At 41.1% G+C, this 25,675-nt stretch overlaps 1 non-coding gene across 1 annotated transcript; it reads right to left on the reverse strand.

The window, feature by feature from the left end:
• Positions 1-7,016: 7,016 nt before the first annotated feature.
• Positions 7,017-7,120, reverse strand: LOC130938567 (small nucleolar RNA R71). Its single transcript, XR_009069728.1, has one exon. It is a non-coding gene; the product is annotated as a small nucleolar RNA R71 (small nucleolar RNA).
• Positions 7,121-25,675: the final 18,555 nt, after the last annotated feature.

Genomic DNA, 25,675 nt, shown 5'->3' on the forward strand with positions numbered 1-25,675 from the left:
GGGAGCAAATTTTCACATGGGCCAAAATTCAACTAAAATCCAATTTAATTCAATTCTTCTCCAAATTGAATCAAGGCCAACCAAACCCATTTCTCCTCAGATCCAAAGCGAGCAAAGCCCACATCATCACTCAAAGGCATAAGAACAAGCTAGAATTAGGATTTTCATTTAATTTGTTTTTCATTTCAATTTCACTTTGTAAAGCCTATATAAGGCATCATTTTCATCTTTATGAAAAAGGGGAGCCCCATTAGAGAATATTGGAGGGTAGCTCCATTAGAAAGCTCTCTCTCTTTAGTTTTCATTTTCTGTTTTTTTGAATTTTGGATTGAGGGGAGAAGGAATTCTGTTTCCCTCTTAGTCTAAGATTTCTCTTGGTTCTTCTTCTGCAAACTTTCACGTGAATTGTGATTTGAATCAAAGTTCTCTTCATTGCTTTCATCTTTAATTTCCTGCATCTTCTCTGTTGGATCAAGGAAGGATTGGAGATCTAGACTTGTTTTCTTGTCTCCTCCACCCCTGAGATCTTCAACACCCTTTTAAATTGCTGCAAATTAAGCATTGCTTTTCTGTTTTTAATCTTTCAAGCGTTTTTACTTTCTGTTGCATTGCTTCCAATTTACATTTCCTGCAAGTGCTCTAAGTTCTTGTTCACTGCAATTTTACTTCTCTGCTTACATTGTTCCCAATTTATTCTTCCTGTACTTTTGTTCCTCTGAAATTTACATTTGAGTTGCTGTGAGCTTGATTTAAATTTTCCTGCACTTTAAGCTTCCTGTTACTTGTTCTCAAGATCTCCTTGATTGCTTGCTTCGTTGCTCTCTTTAATTTCCAGCACCCAACCCCCTTTACATTTGATGCAATTTACATTTCTTGCAATTTAAGTTTCAGCTATTTTACTTTCTTGCACTTTAAGTTTCTGCAATTTTACTTTCTGCACTTTAATTTTCCTTGCTATTTACATTCTGCTGCAATAATTCTCACTCACCAATGTTTGCTTGACTAAACTAATCACCCACTAAAGTTGCTTGATCCATCAATCCCTGTGGAATCGACCTCGCTCTAAGTGAGTTTTACTACTTGATGCGACCCGGTACACTTGCCGGTGAGTTTTGTGTTGGATCGTTTTCCGCACATCAACGGCGCCAAAAACTTGGTGCACGAAATTGCAATCACACTTTTGCGATCCGCACAACTAATCAGCAAGTGCACTGGGTCGTCCAAGTAATACCTTACGTGAGTAAGCTCGGCACAGCCATCCAATCCTTGAATCCTACTCGAAATACCACAGACAAGGTTTAGACTTTCCGGATTCTCATGAATGCCGCCATCAATTCTAGCTTATACCACGAAGATTCTGATTAAGGAATCTAAGAGATACTCATTCAATCTAATGTAGAACGGAGGTGGTTGTCAGGCACACGTTCATGGATTGAGGAAGGTGATGAGTGTCACGGATCATCACCTTCTTCATAGTGAAGCGCGAATGAACATTTTAGATAGGAACAAGCGTGTTTGAATGGAAAAATAGAAAGAATTGCATTAATTCATCGAGACGCTACAGAGCTCCTCACCCCCAACAATGGGGTTTAGAGACTCAGATCTAAAAATGTCATGAGAGACAAAATAAGTCTCTAAAAGTTGTTTAAATACTAAACAAGTAACCTAGGTTTACAAAAAATGAGTAAAATAAGATAATTGGTGCAGAAATCCACTTTTGGGGCCCACTTGGTATGTGCTGGGGCTGAGACTTAAGCTTCTCACGTGCCTAGGCTGTTTCTGGAGTTGAACGCCAGGTTGTAACCTATTTTTGGCGTTGAACTCCAACTTGTAACATGTTTCTGGCGCTAAACGCCAGACTGCAACATGGAACTGGCGTTGAACGCCAGTTTACGTCGTCTATCTTCATGCAAAGTATGGACTATTATATATTGCTGGAAAGCCCTGGATGTGTAATTTCCAGCCCAATTGAGAGCGCACCAATTGGACTCCTGTAGCTCCAAAAAAAATCCATTCCGAGTGTAGGGAGGTCAGAATCCAACAGCATCAGCAGTCCTTTTTCAGCCTAAATCAGATTTTTGCTCAGCTCCCTTAATTTCAGCCAAAAAATACCTGAAATTACAGAAAAACACACAAACTCATAGTAAAGTCCAGAAATATGAATTTTGCCTAAAAATAAATAAAATTATACTAAAAACTAACTAAAATATACTAAAATCTACATGAAATTACCCCCAAAAAGTGTATAAAATATCCGCTCATCAGGAATCACCTTCTTCTTCCTTACTACATCATAGAAATGGTCTTGATGGGCCTTGGTGAGGAATCTTGTGGTCTCCAATGGCTCGATAGCAGAAGCGGAAGCTTTTGTTTTTCATTCCCTTCAGGATTCTCTAGTCTTTGGTGCCATGAAGATAGGATATAGAAAACAAAAAGTGGAGCTTTCCAACACTAAACTTAAGAATTTTGCTCGTCCTCGAGCAAATAGAAAAAAAAAGAAAAGAAAAAATAGAGAAGAAAAAAGAAAAAGATAGAGGGGAGAGAGTAAAGAAGCTTCGGCCTTTTGGGTAAGAAAAGGGAAAAGGAAGAAAGGGAATCATATGAAAAAGAATATAGAATAGGGAAAAGTATGGAAGGTGTGTGGAATGTGGATGAAGTGAGGGGTATTTATATGAGTGGGGAGGGTTGGGTTTCGGTCATTGGGGAGGGAAAAATGGGGGGGGTATGAATTTGAGTAGGGGTTGGTGGGAAGATGAAATGATGGGAGTGATGAGGGTTTATTGGGTATAGGAAAAGGTGGGGTGCGGGAATCAAGGGAATTGATGGGTGATGGGATGGATGCATGTGGATGGAAAATGGGGTGAAAGGAGAGAGAAAAGGGATAAGAGTGAATAAATGGTGAAGTGCTTGGTGATTGGGTGGGACCCATTGGCCATAGAGCTTTAACATTTGAACCCCTTGCTACCTACCCCCTGGGCATTGAACGTTGGAGGGGGACTATCTTTTTTTTTGGCGTTCAAATCTAAGAATGGGCGTTAAACATCCTAGGAGGACTAAAACATTGCTTGAATTGCTCCTGTATGTGTATTTAAATGCCCATACTTCTATCCCCCTTTTGGCGCTGAACGCCAGTTCTAGCGTTCAACGCCAGCAAGGGGCATCCTCCAGGGTGTTCTGTTTCCTCTCCTACGCATTCTTGTTTTTGTTCTAAGTGCTATACATGATCACAACATTAAAAATATAATGAAACTATAAAAATCAATAGAAAATAAAATGATATGAAATCAAATTCAACTATACTAAAATAAGATAAAAGAAAGTAAAATTAAGCTATACTGTATATATAGTTGGGTTGCCTCCCAACAAGCACTTCTTTACTGTCACTAGCTTGACGGAAAGCTCCTTTATGGAGGTTGATAGGGGCTCAGATCTTCACTCTTCATTGTGAACTTCCTTCATGTACTCTTATAAATCAGTTCAACATGTTCGAAAGACAGGATCCGATTTATAGTATGTGGAATGACTGGACTTCTTGTGAAGACAACTCTTATGCCAGGTGAGAAGTCCTCAGTTGAAATCTTCTTGTTCCTTTAGCCTTTTGGTACCTTCTTCTTGGTGCCTCCTTCCTCAATGGTGGGTGGTGAATGCCCAACACCAAACTTAGAGTTGATGTCAGGGGACTCTTGATGAGCGGATAATTTATACGCTTTTTGGCATTATTTTTAGGTAATTTTTAGTATGATCTAGCTACTTTTAGGGATTTTTTATTAGTTTTTATGCAAAATTCACATTTCTGGACTTTACTATGAGTTTGTGTGTTTTTCTGTGATTTCAGGTATTTTTTGGCTGAAATTTAGGGATCTGAGCAAAAGTCTGATTCAGGCTGAAAAAGGACTGCTGATGCTGTTGGAATCTGACCTCTCTGCACTGGAAAGTAGACATCTAGGGCTTTCCAGAAATATATAATAGTTCATACTTTATTCGCGTTTAGATGACGCAAATTGGCGTTCAACGCCAGTTCCATGCTGCATTCTGGAGTAAAACGCCAGAAACACGTCACAAACCAGAGTTAAATGCCAAAAACACGTTTTGGAGGCTGGCCATTCGGCCATGCCTAGACCTTGTTCTTATGTATTTTCAACGGTAGAGTTTCTACACACCATAGATTAAGGTGTGGAGCTCTGCTGTACCTCGAGTATTAATGCAAAGTACTATTGTTCTTCTATTCAATTCATGCTTATTCTTATTCTAAGATATTCATTCGCACTTCAACCTGATGAATGTAATGAGCCATGACACTCATCACCTTTCTCACTTATGAACACGTGCCTGATAACCACCTACATTCTACCTTAGATTGAATGAGTATCTCTTGGATTCCTTAATCAGAATCTTCGTGGTATAAGCTAGAATCCATTGGCAGCATTCTTGAGAATCCGAAAAGTCTAAACCTTGTATGTGGTATTCCGAGTATGATTCAGGGATTGAATGACTGTGATGAGCTTCAAACTCGCGAGTGTTGGGCGTAGTGACAAACACAAAAGAATCACTGGATTCTATTCCGACATGATAGAAAACTGATAGATGATTAGTCGTGCTATGACGAGCATTTGGACCATTTTCACTGAGAGGAAGAGAGGTAGTCATTGACGCCGGTGAAACCCGAACATACAACTTGCCATGGAAAGGAGTAAGAATGATTGGATGAAAGCAGTAGGAAAGTAGAGATTCAGAAGGAACACAGCATCTCCATACACTGATCTGAAATTCCCACCAATGAATTACATAAGTATCTTTATCTTTATTTTATGCTTTATTTATCTTTATAATCAAAAACCATTATAACCATTAGAATCCGCCTGACTGAGATTTACAAGACGACCATAGCTTGATTCATACCAACAATCTCCGTGGGATCGACCCTTACTCATGTAAGGTATTACTTGGATGACCCAGTGCACTTGCTAGTTAGTTGTGCGAAGTTGTGACAAAGTGTGATTCACGTTTGAGAGCTCCAAGCCTTTGGCGCCATTGTTGATGATCACAATTTCGTGCACCATGTTTTTGGCACCGTTGCTGGGGATTGTTTGAGTTTGGACAACTAACGGTTCATCTTGTTGCTCAGATTAGGTAATTTTCTTTTCAAAAAGTTTTCAAAAATCTTTCAAAAATTGTTTATTTGTTTTCGTTTTTTTAAAATAATTTTCGAAAAAAATTTATAAAATCAAAAATATTTTGTGTTTCTTGTTTGAGTCTAGTGTCAATTTTTAAGTTTGGTGTCAATTGCATGTTTTAAAAACTTTTGCATTTTTCAAAAATTCATCCATGTGTTCTTCATGATCTTCAAGTTGTTCTTGGTAAGTCTTCTTGTTTGATCTTCATATTTTCTTGTTTTGTGTCTTTTGTTGTTTTTCATATGTATTTTTGCATTCATAGTGTCTAAGCATTAAAAATTTCTAAGTTTGGTGTCTTGCATATTTTTCTTTTGTTGAAAATTTTCAAAAATAAGTCTTGATGTTCATCTTGATCTTCAAAGTGTTCTTGGTGTTCATCTTGACATTCATAATGTTCTTGCATGCATCATGTGTTTTGATTCATAATTTTCATGTTGTGAGTCATTTTTGTATTTTTCTCTCTCAGCATTAAAAATTAAAAAAAATCAAAAAATATCTTTTAAAATAAGTTGTTTCTTGTTAGTCAAGTCAAGATTTCAATTTTAAAAATCCTATCTTTTCAAAACTTTTTCAAAAATCAAATCTTTTTCATTTTCCTTTTGTTATTTTCGAAATTTTTTTAAAATTGATTTTCAAAATCTTTTTCTTATCTTTATTTCATGATTTCCAAAAACTTTACTAACAATTAATGTGATTGATTCAAAAATTTGAAGTTTGTTACTTTCTTGTTAAGAAAAAGGTTCAATTTTTAAATTCTAGAATCATATCTTTTAGTTTCTTGTTAGTCAAGTAATCAATTTTAATTTTAAAAATCAAAACTTTTTCAAAATATCTTTTTCAAAATTGATTTCAAAATCTTTTCTAACTTCTAATCTTTTCAAAATTGATTTTCAAATCTTTTTCAACTAACTAATTGACTTTTTATTGTTTCTTATCTTTTTCAAAACCACCTAACCACTTTTCTCTTTTTAATATTCGAAAATTCCTCACTCTTTTTCAAAATTATTTTAATTAACTAATTGTTTCAAATTTTAATTTTAATTGTACTTCTTCTCTCAATTTTCGAAAATCACTAACTATTTTTCAAAAATAATTTTCGAATTTCTCTCTCTCATCTTCTTCTATTTATTTATTTAATTACTAACACTCTTCTCTTCGTCTAAAAATTCGAACTCTCTTTTATCCTCTATGTTCGAATTTTTCTCATCCTTCTTCTATTCTTTTCTTCTTCTACTCACATAAAGGAATCTCTATACTGTGACATAGAGGATTCCTCTTCCTTTTCTGTTCTCTTCTTTTTCATATGAGCAGGAGCAAGGATAAGGACATTCTTGTTGAAGCAGATCCTAAACCTGAAAGGACTCTGAAGAAGAAGCTAAGAGAAGCTAAACCACAACAATCCAGAGAAAACCTTTAGAGAATCTCGAAAAAGAAAGAGACATGGCTGAACCCAATAACAATGGTGGAGGGGCAAGGAGGATGCTTGGTGATTATACTACACCTACTTCTAATTTTTATGGAAGAAGCATCTCAATCCCTGCCATTGGAGCAAACAATTTTGAGCTGAAGCCTCAACTAGTTACTCTAATACAACAGAACTGCAAGTTTCATGGACTTCCATCAGAAGATCCCTATCAGTTTTTAACTGAATTCTTGCAGATCTGTGATACTGTTAAGACTAATGGAGTAGATCATGAAGTCTACAGGCTCATACTTTTCCCTTTTGCTGTAAGAGACAGAGCTAGAGCATGGTTGGACTCACAACCTAAAGATAGCCTGGACTCTTGGGATAAGCTGGTCACAGCCTTCTTGGCCAAGTTCTTTCGTCCTCAAAAGCTGAGCAAGCTTAGAGTGGATGTTCAAACCATCAAGCAAAAAGATGGTGAATCCCTCTATGAAGCTTGGAAAAGATACAAGTAGTTGACCAAATAGTGTCCTTCTGGCATGCTTTCAGAGTGGACCATTTTTAGATATATTCTATGATGGTCTATCTGAGCTTTCTAAGATGTCACTGGACCATTCTGCAGGTGGATCCATTCACTTAAACAAAACGCCTGCAGAAGCTCAAGAACTCATTGACAAGGTTGCAAATAACCAATTCATGTACATCTCTGAGAGGAATCCTGTGAGTAATGGGACACCTCAGAAAATGGGAGTTCTTGAAATTGATACTCTGAATGCCATATTGGCTCAGAACAAAATGTTGACTCAGCAAGTCAACATGATTTCTCAGAGTCTGAATGGATGGCAAAATGCATCCAACAGTACTAAAGAGGTATCTTCTGAAGAAGAAGCTTATGATTCTGAGAACCCTACAATGGCAGAGGTGAATTACATGGGTGAACCCTTTGGTAACACCTATAACCCTTTATGGAGAAATCATCCGAACTTTTCATGGAAGGATCCAAAGAAGCAAGGCTTCAATAATAACAATGGTGGAAGAAACATGTTTAGCAATAGCAAGCCTTTTCCATCATCTTCTCAACAACAGACAGAGAATTCTGAGCAGAGCACTGATGAGCGGATAATTTGTATGCTTTTTGGCATTGTTTTTAGTATGCTTTTAGTATCTTTTAGTTAGTTTTTAGTATATTTCTATTAGTTTTTAATTAAAATTCACTTTTCTGGACTTTACTATGAGTTTGTGTGTTTTTCTGTGATTTCAGGTATTTTCTGACTGAAATTGAGGGTCCTGAGCAAAAATCTGATCCCGAGACTGAAAAGGACTGCAGATGCTGTTGGATTCTGACCTCCCTGCACTCGAAGTGGATTTTCTGGAGCTACAGAAGCCCAATTGGCGCGCTCTCAACGGCATTGGAAAGTAGACATCCTGGGCTTTCCAGCATATATAATAGTCCATACTTTGCCCAAGATTTGATGGCCCAACCGGCGCTCAAAGTCACCTACAGAAATTCCAGCGTTAAACGCCCGGAACTGGCATAAAATTTGGAGTTAAACGCCCAAACTGGCATGAAAGCTGGCGTTTAACTCCAGAAAAGGTCTCTACAACGAAATTCCTTCATTGCTCAGCCCAAGCACACACCAAGTGGGCCCGTAAGTGGATTTTTCTGTCATTTACTCATTTCTGTAAACCTTAGGATACTAGCTTTTACTACTTATAGGATCTTTTGACATTGTATCCGTACCTTATGACCTCATAACATTTTGTAAACGTTTCTTTCCACAGTATGACCTCTAAACCCCATGGTTGGGGGTGAGGAGCTCTGCTGTGTCTTGATGGATTAATGCAATTACTACTGTTTCTTATTCATCATGCTTGCTTCCATTCTAAGATAACACTTGTTCTTAATCCGGATGAAGGTGATGATCCGTGACAATCATCATCATTCTCACTATGAACACGTGCCTGACAACCACCTCTGTTCTATCTTAGATTGAGTAGTTATCTCTTGGGTTCTTTAATCGGAATCTTCGTGGTATAGGCAGACCTGATGGCAGCATTCAAGAGATCCGGAAGGTCTAAACCTTGTCTGTGTATTCTGAGTAGGATTCAATGATTGAATGACTGTGAAGTGCTTCAAACCTGTAACCTACTGGGCGTTAGTGACAGACGCAAAAGAAGGATTCTATTCCGGTAGGGAGGGAACCAAACCGGTGATTGGCAGTACTGTGACAGAGTGCGTGCATTAGCTTTCACTGCGAGGATGGGAGGTAGCCATTGACAACGGTGAAACCTACACAGCTTGCCATGGAAGGAGACTTGCGTGTTTGATGAAGAAGACGATAGGAAAGCAGAGATTCAGAAGATGGAGCATCTCCAAACCTCACCCATTCTCCATTACTGCAATACAAGTAACCATTACATGTTCTTTTGCTTTTTACAATCAATCCTGATAATTTCTGATATCCTGACTAAGATTTACAAGATAACCATAGCTTGCTTCAAGCCGACAATCTCGTGGGATCGACCCTTGCTCACGCAAGGTATTACTTGGACGACCCAGTGCACTTGCTGGTTAGTTTGTGCGGGATTGCAAAAGTGTTATTGCAATTTCGTGCACCAAGTTTTTTGGCGCCGTTGCCGGGGATTGTTCGAGTTTGACAACTGACGCTTATCTTGTTGCTTAGATTAGGACTGTTTTAGTTTTGTTGGTTTAGAGTCTTTAGTTGAGTCTAGTTTCATATTCTAAGTTGGTGTCATTGCATGCTTTTGTTTTTCTTTTAAAATTTTCGTTTTGCATAGTCTTAGTCCCTTTTTGATTCATAAAATTCTAAGTTTGGTGTCCTCTTTGTGTTTTTCTCTTAAAATTTTCGAAAATTAGTGGTTGATTTCTAAAAATTTTAAGTTTGGTGTCTTTTTTGTGTTTTTCCTCTTTCCTCTTTTTAAAAATCAAATCTTTTTTCATAAAAATTTTTCAATCATATCTTTTTAATTGCTATTTTCAAAATCTTTTTTTTTTACTAATTGATTCGGTTCTCAATTTGCTTTGATCTTATTCTCTTTTGATTTTCGAATTTTCATTTTAATTTTCCTTTATTTTATTTTCTTTTTTTTCGTTATTTCAAAAAAAAATAAAAATAAACAAAATTTATCTCTTTGCAATTATTATCATTTCCCTTTTGTCCATCATGGACTTAAGTGGAATTAATCAGTCCAAAAGGACTCTGGGGTCATATGCTAACCCCATTACAGCTGCATATGGGAGTAGCATCTGTATACCTCCCATCAAAGCAAGCAGCTTTGAGCTAAATCCTCAACTCATTATCATAGTGCAGCAAAATTGCCATATTCCGGTCTTCCACAGGAAGAACCTACTGAGTTTCTGGCACAGTTCTTACAAATTGCTGACACAGTACATGATAAGAGGTAGATCAGGATGTCTACAGACTATTACTGTTTCCATTTGCTGTAAAGATCAAGCTAAAAGGTGGTTAAATAACCAACCTACAGCAAGCATAAAGACATGGAAAGTTATCAGACAAATTCCTGAATCATTTTACCCTCCAAAAAGGATGACACAGCTAAGGCTGGACATCCAAGGCTTTAAACAAGGATAATGAATCCCTTTATAATGCCTGGGAGAGGTATAGAGGTATGCTAAGAAATGTCCCTCTGAAATGTTTTCAGAGTGGGTACAGCTAGACATTTTCTACTATGGGCTTACAGAAAAAGCTCAGATGTCTTTAGACCACTCAGCTGGTGGATCTATACACATGAGGAAGACAATTGAAGAAGCTCAAGAGCTTATAGACACTGTTGCTAGAAACCAATATTTGTACTCTAGCAATGAGTTCTCTTCAGAAGAGGAAGTCATGACAATAGTCACTGACTCTAATCCTCAAGAACAATAATGCTTAATCAACAACTACTCCTGATGACTGAACAGTTAGCAGAATTTAAAGAGATGCTCCATGAAACTAAAGTTGCTAATAAAAGCATAGAACTACAGTTGAATCAAGCAAAACAGCAAATATCTAACAGATAACTGAGGAGTGCCAAGCAGTTCAATTGAGGAGTGGAAAGACCTTGAATAACACTGTTCAAATAGCAAAAAGCCAAATAAGGAACAAATGACAGAGGACAACCAAACCACTGTTCAAAATCCCTCTGAGGACAGTAAGAGCCCAGAGAGGAATATTGGCGTTCAAACGCCAGAAAGGGAAGGAAAGTTGGCGTTAAACGCCCATTCCTTGCCCAGTTCTGGCGTTCAAACGCCAGAAAAGGGGGAAAAGTTGGCGTTAAACGCCCATTTTCCACCCATTCCTGGCGTCCAAACGCCAAGGGAAAATCAGACACCTGAGAGTGCTGACAGTAATCCCTCTAACAAGGCTTCTTCAACCACTTCTGTAAGGAATAAACCTGCAGCATCTAAGGTTGAAGAATATCAAGCCAAGATGCCTTATCCTCAGAAACTCCGCAAGGCGGAACAGGATAAGCAATTTGCCCTTTGCAGATTATTTAAGGACTCTTGAAATAAAGATTCCATTTGCAGAGGCACTTGAGCAATCCTTCTTATGCTAAGTTCATGAAGGAATCTTAAGTCATAAGAAGGATTGGAGAGAAACGAAAAAGTGTTTCTCACTAAAGAATGCAGTGCAGTCATTCTAAAAAGCTTACCAGAAAAACTTCAAGATCCTGGAAGCTTTCTGATACCATGCACATTAGAAGGCACTTGCACCAAGATAGCTTTATGTGATCTTGGAGCAAGCATCAATCTACCTGCATCCACTATCAGAAAGCTTGGGTTGATTGGAGAAGTCAAACCAACCAGGATATGCCTCCAACTTGCTGATGGCTCCATTAAACACCCATCAGGCATAATAGAGGACATGATTGTAAAGGTTGGGCCATTTGCCTTTCCAACTGACTTTGTGGTGCTGGAAAATGGAGGAGCACAAGAGTGCAACTCTCATTCTAGGAAGACCTTTCCTAGCAACTGGACGAACTCTCATTGATGTACAAAAAGGGGAAGTAACCCTGAGAGTCAATGAGGATGAGTTCAAGTTGAATGCTGTAAAAGCTATGCAGCATCCACACACCAGAGGACTGTATGGACGCTGACATTATTGACTCTCTGGTAGAAGAGATCAATATGGCTGAAAGCCTAGAATCAGAGCTTGAGGACATCTTCAAAGATGCTCAAACTGATCAGGAAGAGCCAGAGGAGGCAAAGGAATTTTCGAAAATTTCTCAGGAGGAGGATAAGCCTCCTAAGCCTGAACTCAAACCACTACCACCATCCCTGAAATATGCATTTCTGGGAGAGGGTGACACTTTTCCAGTGATTATAAGCTCTGCTTTAAATCCACAGGAAGAGAAGCACTGATTAAAGTGCTGAGACACACAAGACAGCTCTTGGTGGTCCATAAGTGATCTTAAGGGCATTAGCCCAGCTAGATGCATGCACAAGATCCTATTGGAGGATAATGTCAAACCAGTGGTCCAACCACAGAGGAGGCTAAATCCTGCCATGAAGGAGGTGGTGCAGAAAGAGGTCACTAAATTACTGGAGGCTAGGATTATTTCCTATTTCTGATAGCCCCTGGTGAGCCCTGTCCAAGTTGTTCCCAAAAAGGGAGGCATGACAGTGGTTCATAATGAAAAAAATGAACTGGTTCCTACAAGGACATCACAGGGTGGCGCATGTGTATTGACTACAGAAGACTCAATACAGCCACCAGAAAGGATCATTTTCCTTTACCATTCATAGACCAAATGCTAGAAAGACTAGCTGGTCATGATTACTACTGCTTTTTGGATGGCTACTCAGGCTACAACCAAATTGCAGTAGATCCTCAAGACCAAGAGAAAACAGCATTCACATGCCCTTCTGGCGTGTTTGCCTACAGAAGGATGCCTTTTGGTCTGTGCAATGCACCTGCAACCTTTCAGAGGTGCATGCTCTCTATCTTCTCAGATATGGTAGAGAAATTCCTGGAAGTCTTCTTGGATGACTTTTCAGTATATGGAGACTCATTCAGCTCCTGTCTTAACCACCTATCACTTGTCTTGAAAAGGTGCCAAGAGACTAACCTGGTTTTAAACTGGAGAAATGTCACTTTATGGTGACTGAAGGAATTGTCCTTGGGCACAAAATTTCAAGCAGGGAATAGAATATAAGGCAAAGGTGGAGGTAATTGAAAATTACCACCACCTGCCAATGTTAAAGCAATCAGAAGCTTTCTGGGGCATGCAGGATTCTACAGAAGGTTATCAAGGATTTTTCGAAATTGCAAACCTTTGAGTAACCTGTTAGCTGCTGACACGCCATTTGTTTGACACACAGTGTTTGCAGGCATTTGAGACCTGAAAGCTAAACTGGTCACAGCACCAGTCATCTCTCACCAGATTGGACATTACCATTTGAATTAATGTGTGATGCCAGTGATCATGCCATTGGTGCAGTGTTGGGACAGAGGCATAACAAGCTTTGCACGTCATTTATTATGCTAGCCGTGTTCTAAATGACGCACAAAAGAACTACACAACCACAGAGAAAGAGTTACTTGCAGTGGTTTATGCCATTGACAAGTTTAGATCCTACCTAGTGGATCAAAGGTGATTGTGTACACTGACCATGCTGCTCTTAAATACTTACTCACAAAGCAGGATTCAAAACCCAGACTTATAATGGGTGTTGCTTCTGCAAGAGTTTGATATAGAAATAAGAGACAGAAAAGGGACAGAGAACCAAGTGGCGGATCATCTGTCCCGGATAGAACCAGTAGCTGGGACGTCCCTCCCTTCTACTGAGATCTCTGAGACTTTCCCAGATGAGCAACTCTTTGCCATTCAAGAAGCTCCATGGTTTGCAGATATTGCAAACTATAAAGCTGTGAGGTTCATACCCAAAGAGTACAGTTATGTGCAGAGAAGAAACTAATTTCAGATGCCAAGTACTACCTTTGGGATGAACCATCTCTTTAAGAGATGTGCTGACGGAGTGATCCGCAGGTGTATACCCAGAGAGGAAGCACGAAGGATCCTATGGCATGCCATGGATCACAGTATGGAGGACATTTTGGAAGTGAGCGAACAGCCACTAAAGTTCTCCAGTGCGGCTTCTACTGGCCTACTCTCTATAAAGATTCCCGAGAGTTTGTGCGTAACTGTGACAGTTGCCAAAGAGCTGGTAACCTGCCTCACGATATGCCATGCCTCAACAAGGAATATTAGAGATAGAATTGTTTGATGTATGGGGAATTGACTTCATGGGGCCATTCCCACCATCATACTCAAACACCTACATTCTGGTGGCAGTGGACTAGTATCTAGTGGGTAGAAGCAATTGCTACACCCACTAATGATACCAAAACCGTGCTGAAATTCCTCCAGAAAAACATTTCAGCAGTTTGGGCGTCCCCAGAGTGCTAATCAGTGATGGGGGCACTCATTTCTGCAATAAACAGCTATACTCTGCTATGGTTAGATATGGAATCAGCCATAAAATGGCAACTCCGTATCATCCAAGACAAATGGGCAAGCTGAAGTCTCTAACAGAGAGCTAAAAAGAATCCTAGAACGGACTGTGATGCCCGAAGAAAGGATTGGGCAAGAGCTTGGATGATGCTCTGTGGGCATACAGAACAGCATTCAAGACTCCTATAGGCACCTCTCCATACCAACTGGTGTATGGGAAGGCCTGTCATTTGCCTGTGGAACTGGAACATAAAGCCTACTGGGCAACCAGATTCCTAAACATGGATGCACAGTTAGCTGGTGAGAAAAGACTACTCCAGCTAAATGAGCTAGAGGAGTTCAGACTCAATGCCTTTGAAAATGCAAAAATTTATAAGGAAAAGGCAAAGAAGTGGCATGACAAGAGATTGTCAACCAGAGTCTTTGAGCCAGACAAAAAGTTCTGCTCTTCAACTCCAGGCTCAAATTGTTTACAGGAAACTCAATCCCGGAGGGGTCCGTATGTGATTACAGGAGTATCACCATATGGATAGTTGAGCTTCAGGACATTGATTCTGACAAGAAGTTCATTGTTAATTGACAGAGGATCAAGCACTATCTTGAAGGAAATTTTGAGCAGGAATGCTCAAAACTGAGACTTGAGTGATTCTCCAGTGAAGTCCAGCTAAAGACAGTAAAGAAGCGCTTGCTGGGAGGCAACCCAGTCATAGGAAGGTGTATGATTAGTTCTTACGAGGCAAGTATCAAAAATGAAGGAATTCACAGAGTTACAGAAGGGTTCAGCTCAAAAAGCAGAGAAATGAGCTTACTGGCGAAAAAACGCCAGTAAGGGGCATTTTGGGCGTTAAACGCCAGAATGGGCACCATTCTGGGCGTTTAACGCCAGTAATGGTACCATTCTGGGCGTTAAACGCCAGAATGGGCACCATTCTGGGCGTTTAACGCAGGTGTGCAGCATCCTGGCGTTTTGGAAAAACGCCCAGTGATAAAGGATTTCTGGCGTTTAACGCCAGCCAGGGCACCTGGCTGGGCGTTAAACGCCCAAAAGGGTAGCAAATGGGCGTTAAACGCCAGAATGGGTGCCATTCTGGGGTTTAACGCCAGAAAGGTGGGGGGACCACATTTTTGTTTTCAACTCAATTTTTTTTCAAACTTTCCTCTTTTTAACCATACTCTTCTACATAAATGCACTTCAACCTTTCATTATTCACTTTCAAATCTTCACAAATCAAAACCATTCTTCAAATCTATTTCAAATTAATCCCAATCTTCTTCAAAAACTCACCCTTTTCTCAATTTCTTTTCATATCTTCTCAAATCTCCTTTCAAATTTTTATTTTCTTTCGAAATCTCTTCTCCCCTCCCTTATAAATTCACGTTTGGAACCCCCTTTGCCACACCATTCGAATTTTCTCTTCCCCCCCTCTTCTCTCTTCCTTTTGCTTGAGGACAAGCAAACCTCTAAGTTTGGTGTGCTTTTTCACAGAGTTACAGAAGGGAAAACACCAAAAAGCAGAGAAATGAATCTTAATGGAGAAAAAACGCCATAAGGGGCATTCCCGGGTTAAACGAGAATGGTACCATTCTGGGCGTTTAACGCCAGTAATGGTACCATTCTGGGCGTTAAACGCCAGAATGGGCACCATTCTGGGCGTTTAACGCCAGGTGTGCAGCATCCTGGCGTTTTGGAAAAACGCCCAGTGATAAAGGATTTCTGGCGTTTAACGCCAGCCAGGGCACCTGGCTGGGCGTTAAACGCCCAAAAGGGGTAGCAAATGGGCGTTAAACGCCAGAATGGGTGCCATTCTGGGCGTTAACGCCAGAAAGGTGGGGGGACCACATTTTTGTTTTCAACTCAATTTTTTTTCAAACTTTCCTCTTTTTAACCATACTCTTCTACATAAATGCACTTCAACCTTTCATTATTCACTTTCAAATCTTCACAAATCAAAACCATTCTTCAAATCTATTTCAAATTAATCCCAATCTTCTTCAAAAACTCACCCTTTTCTCAATTTCTTTTCATATCTTCTCAAATCTCCTTTCAAATTTTTATTTTCTTTCGAAATCTCTTCTCCCCTCCCTTATAAATTCACGTTTGGAACCCTTTGCCACACCATTCGAATTTTCTCTTCCTCCCCCTCTCTTCTCTTTCCTTTTGCTTGAGGACAAGCAAACCTCTAAGTTTGGTGTGCTTTTCCGTGATCACTAAGCCAAGATTCATCATATCATGGCTCCTAAGGGAAACAAACCAATTTAAGAGGCAAGAAAGAGAATAATCCAAAGAATCTTTGGAATGAAGAGAAGTTCTTAACCAAGAACATGAAGACCATATCATAAAATATGGGTCTGAGGTCAGTGATCCCGGAAGTTAAATTTGATCTGAAAGAAGATGAGTATCGAATTGGCTACTGGGCCAACCTAGAAGCATCTATTAACAGTTGCAAGAAACTATGGAGCAACTGAAGGAAGAACAGCAGAATCAAACTGCATGCTCTGCAAATTGCTGAAGGAACAAGAGAAGCAGGGCGTGAAATCCAAGAGATGAAACGCCAAAAGCTCTCCTCTCAAGCTGAGGGAGCATCCACTTCTCAAAATCAAGGTTGTTGAGTCCTAACTCTGTGAAAACCTCTATCATTAGGAGCCTATTTTTTTTTCGTTTTTCTTGTCTCATTTTATATTCTTTTTTTAGTCTCATCTTATATCTATTTGAGTCTTGTTCTTAGTTCATATTAATAAAATTTAAGTTTATGCCTTAAAGCTATGAATGTCCTATGAATCCATCACCTCTCTTAAAAGAAAAATGCTTTAATCACAAAAGAACAAGAAGTACAGGGTTTCGAAATTTATCTCTGAAACTAGTTGAATTAGTTTGATGTGGTGACAATACTTTTTGTTTTCTGAATGAATGCTTGAACAGTGCATATGTCTTTTGAATTTGTTGCTTTAAGAATGTTAAATTTGTTGGCTCTTGAAAGAATGAGGAGAAAGAGAACTGTTATTGAGGATCTGAAAAATCATCAAATTGATTCTTGAAGCAAGAAAAGCATTCAAAAAAAAAAAAGAGGAAAAGAAAAAGAAAGAAAAAGAAGGAAATAAAGTTGTGATCCAAGGCAAAAGAGTGTGCTTAAGAACCCTGGACACCTCTAATTGGGGACTTTAGCAAAGCTGAGTCACAATCTAAAAAAGGGTTCACCCAATTATGTGTCTGTGGCATGTATGTATCCGGTGGTAATACTGGAAGACAGAGTGCTTTGGGCCACAGCCAAGACTCATACACTGGCTATGTTCAAGAATCAATATACTTAACTAGGAGAATCAATAACACTATCTGAGTTCTGAATTCTTATAGATGCCAATCATTCTGAACTTCAAAGGATAGGGTGAGATGCCAAAACTGTTCGGAGGCAAAAAGCAACTAGTCCCGCTCATCTAATTGGAGCTATGTTTCTTTGATATTTTGGAGTCTATAGTATATTCTCTTCTTTTTATCCTATTTTGATCTTCAGTTGCTTGGGGACAAGCAACAATTTAAGTTTGGTGTTGTGATGAGCGGATAATTTGTATGCTTTTTGGCATTGTTTTTAGTATGCTTTTAGTATCTTTTAGTTAGTTTTTAGTATATTTCTATTAGTTTTTAATTAAAATTCACTTTTCTGGACTTTACTATGAGTTTGTGTGTTTTTCTGTGATTTCAGGTATTTTCTGACTGAAATTGAGGGTCCTGAGCAAAAATCTGATCCCGAGACTGAAAAGGACTGCAGATGCTGTTGGATTCTGACCTCCCTGCACTCGAAGTGGATTTTCTGGAGCTACAGAAGCCCAATTGGCGCGCTCTCAACGGCATTGGAAAGTAGACATCCTGGGCTTTCCAGAAATATATAATATTCCATACTTTGCCCAAGATTTGATGGCCCAAACCGGCGCTCAAAGTCACCTACAGAAATTCCAGCGTTAAACGCCGGAATTGGCATAAAATTTGGAGTTAAACGCCCAAACTGGCATGAAAGCTGGCGTTTAACTCCAGAAAAGGTCTCTACACGAAATTCCTTCATTGCTCAGCCCAAGCACACACCAATTGGGCCCGGAAGTGGATTTTTCTGTCATTTACTCATTTCTGTAAACCTTAGGATACTAGCTTTTACTACTTATAGGATCTTTTGACATTGTATCCGTACCTTATGACCTCATAACATTTTGTAAACGTTTCTTTCCACAGTATGAGCCTCTAAACCCCATGGTTGGGGGTGAGGAGCTCTACTGTGTCTTGATGGATTAATGCAATTACTACTGTTTCTTATTCAATCATGCTTGCTTCCATTCTAAGATAACACTTGTTCTTAATCCGGATGAAGGTGATGATCCGTGACAATCATCATCATTCTCAACTATGAACATGTGCCTGACAACCACCTCTGTTCTATCTTAGATTGAGTAGTTATCTCTTGGGTTCTTTAATCGGAATCTTCGTGGTATAGGCAGGACCTGATGGCAGCATTCAAGAGAATCCGGAAGGTCTAAACCTTGTCTGTGGTATTCTGAGTAGGATTCAATGATTGAATGACTGTGAAGTGCTTCAAACCTGTAACCTACTGGGCGTTAGTGACAGACGCAAAAGAGGGATTCTATTCCGGTAGGGGAGGGAACCAAACCGGTGATTGGCAGTACTGTGACAGAGTGCGTGCATTAGCTTTCACTGCGAGGATGGGAGGTAGCCATTGACAACGGTGAAACCCTACACGAGCTTGCCATGGAAGGAGACTTGCGTGTTTGATGAAGAAGACGGTAGGAAAGCAGAGATTCAGAAGATGGAGCATCTCCAAACCTCAACCCATTCTCCATTACTGCAATACAAGTAACCATTACATGTTCTTTTGCTTTTTACAATCAATCCTGATAATTTCTGATATCCTGACTAAGATTTACAAGATAACCATAGCTTGCTTCAAGCCGACAATCTCCGTGGGATCGACCCTTGCTCACGCAAGGTATTACTTGGACGACCCAGTGCACTTGCTGGTTAGTTGTGCGGGATTGCAAAAGTGTTATTGCAATTTCGTGCACCAAGCACCTCTAGCTTAGCAAACATAGTCTCTGATCTATCTAAGGCCACTTCAAGTTTCATGAATGAAATAAGGTCCTCCATTAGAAACTTGGAGGCACAAGTGGGTCAGCTGAGTAAGAAAATCATTGAAACTCCTCCTAGTACTCTCCCAAGCAATACAGAAGAGAATCCAAAAAGAGAGTGCAAGGCCATTGATATAATCAAAATGGCCGAATCTAAAGAGGAAGGAGAGAACGTGAATCCCAACGAGGAAGACCTCATAGGACGTCCTCCAGACAGAAAGGAGTTCCCTATTGAGGACCTAAAGGAATCTGAGGCTCATATAGAGACCATAGAGATTCCATTAAACTTCCTTCTGCCATTCATGAGCTCTGAGAACTATTCTTCCTCTGAAGAGGATGAAGATGTAACTGAAGAGCAAGTTGCTCAATATCTAGGAGCCATCATGAAGCTGAATGCCAAGCTGTTTGGTAATGAGACTTGGGAAGATGAACCTCCCTTGCTCATTAGTAAACTAAATACATGGGTTTAGCAAACTTTACCTCAAAAGAAACAAGATCCTAGTAAATTCTTAATATCATGTACCATAGGCACCATGACCTTTGAGAAGGCTCTGTGTGACCTGGGGTCAGGTATAAATCTTATGCCACTCTCTGTAATGGAGAAACTGGGGATCTTTGAGGTACAAGCTGCAAGAATCTCATTGGAGATGGCAGACAAGTAAATAAAACAAGCTTATGGATTGGTAGAGGACATGTTAGTGAAGGTTAAAGGCCTTTACATCCCTGCTGATTTCATAATCTTAGACACTAGGAAGGATGAGAATGAATCCATCATTCTTGGAAGACCCTTCCTAGCCACAGCAGGAGCTGTGATTGATGTTGACAAAGGAGAGCTAGTCCTTCAAGTGAACGGGGACTACCTTGTGTTTAAAGCTCAAGGATCTTCCTCTGCAACCATGGAAAAGAGGCACGATAAGCTTCTCTCAATACAGAGTCAAACAAAGCCCCCACAGTCAAACTCTAAGTTTGGTGTTAGGAGGCCACAACCAAACTCTAAGTTTGGTGTTGAACCACCACATTCAAACTCTAAGTTTGGTGTTGGAAGGTCCTAACAATGCTCTGAACATCTGTGAAGCTCCACGAGAGCTCACTGTCAAGCTATTGACATTAAAGAAGCGCTTATTGGGAGGCAACCCAATTTTTACTTATCTATGTTTTCTATTATTCTTTTATGTCTTCTTAGGTTCATGATCATGTGGAGTCACAAAAACAACTACAAAAATCAAAGAAAAATAAAAAACAGCATCAAAAATAGCACACCCTGGAGGAAGAGCTTACTGGCATTTAAACGCCAGTAAGGAGCATCTGGCTGGCGTTTAACGCCAGAAACAAGCACCAAGCTGGCATTTAATGCCAGAAACAAGCATCAGGCTGTCGTTAAACGCCAGAAATAGGCTACATTTGGGTGTTTAACACCAGAAACAAGCATCAGTCTGGCGTTCAATGCCAGGATTACATATAGAGGGCGTTTTACACGCCTAAAAGGTGCAGGGATGAGAAATCCTTGACACCTCAAGATCTGTGGAGCCCATAGGATCACCTCATGATCTGTGGACCCCACAGGATCCCCACTGTTCCGAGGGTTTGCCTGAAACGTGCAGCTCGGTCGTCTGGAGAGGCCCGTGGTGGGGGTTCGGTGACCCGAGCTTGGTATGCAGAATGGTTGGTGGTTGTACCTGCAATGACACTCCGATGCTTAAGTTAGCATGGGTCCAAGCAGATATGTGTAGATTTGGAATGAATGCCATACCTGGGTGCTCCAGTGTATTTATAATAGTTGGCAGTGATCTTCCCTGGATAAGATATTCTTATCTTATCTTATCTTTGGGAGTTTTATCTTTATCTTTGTGGAACCGCCTTTTCCAGGCCTTTTCGGCCTTTAGGTTTGGGCTGCGTTCCTTTTGATGGGCCTTCCTTGCTCTTTGTCCGAGGTCCGACCTTTAGGTGTGAGCTTTAGGATAAGGTCGGACCTCTTGCGAATTTGCCGAGTTGGAGGACCCCGGTCAAGGTATGAACAGTGCCCCTGCCCGAGTTCGTCCTTTTTGGGAGGTCGTGCTCGGGCATAGTAGTCTGTTTTTCAAAATTCAAAATGGCCGTTCCTGCATTTATTGCATTTTACCGTTTTTCCTCGATTTCCGTTCGGGCTCTGTGAAGGCTTTATTTATTGCTCCTTTCCTCCTTTCTGCGTTTTGTTTTATGCTTTACAAGCGCCGCTTCTTCTTTCCCTTTGTTTGCTTTCCGGAATCTTTCTTTGTGTGTCTTTCCGGGGTTTCCTCTGTGCCGTCGTTTCGTTCTCCTTGCTTCGGAGCTCTTCGTCTTCGCTTCTTCTTCCAGGTTTGTTTCCGTGTTTCTCTTTTCTTGTGATCGTATGCTTCTGTCCTTTGTGTGGCTCTTGCTTATTTCTTTTTCTTTTATTTTTGCAGAGATGTCTTCTCAGGCGGATTCTATGAAGTACCTTCGTCGGACGAAGAAGTCCGTGGCTGCTCGAAATATTGAGGCTGGGGAGGCTTCTGCTCGATCTTCTCCGAAGAAGACTACTGTGGGTGTCACTACTCGGTCGAAGACTATTCCGACTCCCCAGTTTCGACCTATAAATCAGGATCCTCCAACCTCTGGACCCGGTAACTCATCTCCTCCTTCGTCCTCGGGTCCTCCTCCCAAGAAGCAGAAGACCTCTCAAGAGTTTGCGGGTTTTAATGATAAGGATTTTGATGCTCTCGGTTGGGTTGAACAGCATATTCTCCCTCAGACTTTTATTTCTACTGATGATGTGTCTATGGAGCACCATTTTCAGTATATGGCGCGGAGCTGTGTCCGGATGGCTAGTCTTCATGCCGCTATTGCCCGAGAGTTCAAGAAATCCCCCATTGGTGCGACCAGTTCCCGACTTGAGAAGGCTCAGTCCGAGTTCGAAAGGATTAGTGAACTGAAGGCTGCTAGGATTGCTGAGCTGGAGGCGTCTTTGGAGAAGGAGAAAGCTAAAGCTACTGCGGCTGTGGCGGCGGCGAGTTCATCCGAGGAGATGGTGAAGGCGGCGAAGGCGAGTTATACTCAGACATATGCTGAGCTTGAGGAGACAAAGGAGAGGTTGCAATCCGCTCAGGATGATTTTTTCGAGCTAGAAGGACATGTGGCTAAGGGTATGGATGCTATGTTTGAAAATTTGAAGGCTCGGGTCCGGGTTCTTGCTCCTGACCTGGATCTGAGTTTATTCAGTACGGATAATGTTGTCGTGGAAGGAAAGATTGTTCCTGCTCCCAACGAGGATGAGGTTCCGGTGTCTGACTTCAAAGTTCCGGTTGCGAACCCGACTTCACCTTTGGCCGGGGAGGAATCTGGTGTGGAGGTTTCAAACCGAGATGACGGTGCTGTCAAGGCTGTCCCGATTTCTATGGTTCTTCCTCCGCAGCCTTCTACCGATGTGGAGTCCGGAAAGGATCTTGATTCCCTGTAATCCTTTGTCTTTGGTTTTTTGCCCGGCCTGTGGGCTCTTTTTTGGATGGTTTTTTACTACCTGTTTAATGCTTTGAACACCTTTTTGCTATTAGCTACTTGTAGTAACTTTTTAGCTTATTAGTGGTGTTGTTCGCGTTTTGACTTTTAGTTCCGCTTTATGCTTTTTAGTTGTTTTGTATAACAACTTTTTAGCTAGCGCTTTTTGAAACTTCGTTTTATCCTTCCCTTTGATTTCGTTTCTTCGCTTGTACTTTTTAGTTGTTTTTGTATAGCAACTTTTTAGTAAGCGTTTTTTGAAACTTTGTTTTATCCTTTCCCTTCGATTTCGTTTCTTCGCTTGTACTTTTTAGTTGCTTTTGTATAGCAACTTTTTAGTAAGCGTTTTCGAAATCTTTGTTTTCGCCGTTTTAAGGCTTTTTTCTCGGATCCGGGTTTTTTCTCGGACCTCGGGGGGCGGTTGAGTACTTCCCTTCGTTGGGTCCGGCCTTATTGTTGGTCGGCCTTTTAAGTTATTTTTGTAACCTCTTTTATTTGGCTTTTTTGAGCCTTTTCAGAGTTGCTTTATAACTTCTCACATTAATCTGAACCTCGTCGCTTTATCTTTGCCGACCTTGTGTGGTCTCTTGGCAATGATTTTTTGCGTTTTGTCGAGCATAAATTAATGCGCCTTGGCGGGGTACTTTTCAGGATTTGTTTCATCATGAAGAAGAAGGAGAAGGAAAAGAGAAAAATTCGATTAGTATTTAAAAAAGAAAGAATATTTACAGAGTGTTTACCCTTGGCTAGGTCGGGTGCTTTTCTTGTCCGGGTGTCTCATTAAAAAACCCTTGTAGGGAAAAAGAGTACACCTCGGGTTAGGTTTTTCTAGCTGTAGTATCGTTTTAGATTACAGGCGTGCCAGGCCCTGGGCAACTCATTGCCTTCTAGGTCGGATATTTTGTAATAGCCTGTTCCTAAGACTTCTGTTACCTTGTAAGGTCCTTTCCAATTTGCAGCTAGCTTCCCTTCTCCTGACTTTTGTGTTCCGATGTCGTTTCGGATCAGAATCAGGTCGTGAATTGAGAAGCTTTGTTTTATTACTTTCTGATTGTATCTGAGGGCCGTTCGCCGTTTTAAGGCTTCCTCTCGGATCCGGGCTTTTTCTCGGACCTCGGGGAGGAGGTCGAGTTCTTCCCTTTGTGCCTGTGGGTTACCTTCTTCGTTGTAGAAGATGACTCGGGGTGACCCTTCATCTATTTCGATAGGAATCATTGCCTCCATCCCGTAAGCTAGTCGGAATGGTGATTCTCCCGTTGTAGAGTGTGGGGTTGTCCGATATGCCCATAGCACCTGGGAGAGCTCCTCGGCCCATGCCCCTTTGGCTTCTTGGAGTCTTCGTTTTAACCCGGCCAAGATGACTTTATTTGCGGCCTCCGCTTGTCCATTGGCTTGTGGGTGCTCGACTGAGGTAAATTGCTGTTTGATTTTTAGCTCGGCCGCCAAGTTCTGAAAGCTTGTGTCTGTGAACTGTGTTCCATTGTCTGTGGTGATGGAGTAGGGGACTCCGAACCTTGTGACGATGTTTTTGTATAGGAATTTGCGGCTTTTCTGAGCCGTGATGGTGGCTAAGGGTTCAGCTTCGATCCACTTTGTGAAGTAGTCGACCCCTACTATGAGGTATTTGACTTGCCCCGGTCCTTGGGGAAACGGGCCGAGTAGGTCAAGTCCCCACTTTGCAAAGGGCCATGGTGCGGTGATGCTGATGAGGTCTTCAGGTGGTGCTTTGTGAAAATTGGCGTGTTTTTGGCAGGGGGGCATATTTTCACAAATTCCGTTGCGTCTCTTTGCAAGGTCGGCCAGTAGAATCCGGCTCGGACTACTTTCTTGGATAATGCTCGAGCTCCGAGGTGGTTCCCACACATGCCTCCGTGGACTTCTTCGAGGACGCTCTTTGTTTCTGAGGTCGGGACACACCTAAGGAGGGGGTTTGAGAATCCTCTTCTGTATAATATGTCGTGAATTAGTGTATAATTCTGGGCGTCTTTCGTGAGTCTTCTAGCTTCCTTTCTTTCGGCGGGGAGAGTTCCCGACTTCAGGTAGTTGAGTATGGAGGTCATCCATCCTTGCTGTTGGTTGGATATATTTAGCGCTTCTTCCTCTCTTAGCACGGAGGGAGATTGTAAGGTTTCCTGGAGGAGACTTCTGTTGTTGCCTCCGGGCTTGGTGCTGGCAAGCTTTGAGAGGGCGTCTGCCCGGGCGTTTTGTTCCCGAGGTATGTGCTGAATCTGTATCTCTGAAAAGTGGCGTAGTTGTGCCTGTGTTTGGTCCAGGTATTTTTTCATAGTAGGGTCTTTGGCCTGGTAGCTTCCATTTACTTGTGATGTGACGACCTGGGAGTCGCTGAAGATCGTGATTTTTTGGGCTCCGACCTCTCCGGCTAGCTTTAGACCTGCTAGTAGGGCCTCGTATTCGGCTTGGTTGTTCGAAGCCTGGAACTCGAATTTTAGGGATAGTTCTATCCGCGTTCCTTGGTCGCTTTCGAGTATAACCCCGGCTCCGCTTCCTGTTTTGTTTGAGGACCCGTCGACCTACAGGTTCCACGAGAGTGGGGTTCCAGGGGTCTCAGTGTATTCTGCGATGAAGTCGGCTAGATACTGGGATTTTATGGCAGCCCGGGTTTCATAGTGGAGGTCGAACTCGGACAGTTCCACCGCCCATTGCAGTATTCGTCCTGCCAGATCTGTTTTTTGGAGGATGTGTCTCATTGTTTGGTTTGTCCGGACTTTGATGGTGTGGGCTTGAAAGTAGGGACGGAGCCTCCGAGCTGTGAATACTAGGGCGTAGGCGAATTTTTCTATTTTCTGATAGTTTAATTCGGCCCCTTGTAGTGCCTTGCTTACAAAGTATATGGGGTGTTGTCCTTGGTCATTTTCTCGTATTAACGCTGAAGCGACTGCTCGATTTCCAACCGAGAGGTATAGTACGAGTTCTTCTCCCTTTAGAGGTCGGGTTAGGATTGGTGGCTGCCCGAGGAATTCCTTGAAGTCTTGAAAGGCCT

This window comes from Arachis stenosperma, chromosome 6, assembly GCF_014773155.1.
Source record: "Arachis stenosperma cultivar V10309 chromosome 6, arast.V10309.gnm1.PFL2, whole genome shotgun sequence".
Classification (NCBI taxonomy): domain Eukaryota; kingdom Viridiplantae; phylum Streptophyta; class Magnoliopsida; order Fabales; family Fabaceae; genus Arachis; species Arachis stenosperma.